Here is a 1669-nt window from a genome sequence, read left to right on the forward strand (position 1 = left end):
GTGACAGAGTGAGACTCCAACTCAAAAAATAAAATAAAATAAAATAAATAAAATAAAATAAGTCAGGTATGGTGGTTCACACCTGTAGCCCCAAATACTTGGGAGGCTGAAGCAGCAGGATGGCTTGAGCCTAGGAGGTCAAGACTGTGGTGAGCAGGCATTGTACCACTGCACTCCAGCCCAGGTGACATAGACCCGGTCTCAAAATAAAAAATAAAATAAGAAACCCTACACCTTGTAGCCATAATTCCCCAGCCCTCCAGCGCCTGGCAGCCACTAATCTACTTTTGTCTGTATAAAGTTGCCTATTCGGGACATTTCACAAAAAGACTTGTATAGTGATATATCAGTTTTATATTTTTTGTATTGCCAGATAATATTTCATTATATAACTATACCAAATTTTATTGATCTAGATATCAATGGATGGACATTTGGGTTTTTTCTACTTTTTGCCTATTATGAATAATGGTATGAACATTCTTGTACAAGTTTTTGTCCTGTTTTGTTTTGTTTTGTTTTGAGACAAGTTCTCACTCTGTTGCCCAGGCTGGAGTGCAAAGGTGTGGTCATAGCTTACTGCAGACTCGACCTCCTGGGCTCAAATGATCTTCCCATCTCAGTCTCCCAAGTAGCTTAGATTATAGGCATGAGCCATCGTACCCAGAGCTTGTACGATTTTTATGTGGACATAAGTTTTCATTTCCTAGGAATGGAATTGTTGAGTCATGAAGTAACTCTATGTTAGCCTTCTGAGGAACTACCAGACTATCTTCCAGAATGGCTGCACCATTTTATTTTTCCAATTAGCAGCTCTTGAAGATACCAATCTGTCCACATCCTTATTGTCACTTGCTATGATCTGTCTTTTTATTACACCCATTCTAGTGGGTGTGAAATGGTATTTAATTTAATGGAAAACTTTTTATGTTTTTTGTTTTGTTTTTGTTTTTGAGTTGGGATCTCATTCTGTCACTCAAGCTAGAGTGCAGTGGCACGATCTTGGCTCACCACTGCCTTGACCTCCTGGGCTCAGGTGATCTTCCCACCTCAGCCTCCTGAGTGGCTGGGACTCAGACATGCACTGCCACATCCAGCTAATTTTTTTTATTTCTTGTAGATATGAGGTCTCATTATGTTGCCCAGGCTGGTCTCAAACTCCTGGACTCATGCAATCCTCTTGCCTCAGCCTCCCAAACTGCTAGGATTACAGGCGTGAGCCGCTGCACCCGGCTTTTATGATGCTTATGACTGAGGGCAGTATGCATTAGTTCTTGCCTCTTGTCTGCCTTGTCTGCCTTGTCTAAAGGGTCAGTTTCTTGAAGATGGGGGTCTTACTTGTCATGCTCACTGATTTCCAGCACACCACAGTGCCTGACACACATGTGCTCAATAAATATTTGTTTGAATGAATGAATGAATGGAACACCATTTCCAGGTTTACAAATGATGTATGTAAGTAATTTCTCAATGTTATTGTCCTTAAAATTTTAAGAGAAGGTGACTGACCCTGGGACTGGAATCTCACATAAGAGATTTGGTGTCAGCCGGGCTCGGTGGCTCAGCATGTAATCCCAGCACTTTGGGAGGCTGAGGTGAATGGATTGCATGAGCCCGCGGGTTCGAGACCCGCCTGGGCAACTTGGCGAGACCTCGTCTCTACAATAAA

The sequence above is a fragment of the Carlito syrichta genome, unplaced genomic scaffold (genome assembly GCF_000164805.1).
Source record: "Carlito syrichta isolate Samal-C Ts95f unplaced genomic scaffold, Tarsius_syrichta-2.0.1 Scaffold304247, whole genome shotgun sequence".
Taxonomy (NCBI): Eukaryota; Metazoa; Chordata; class Mammalia; order Primates; family Tarsiidae; genus Carlito; species Carlito syrichta.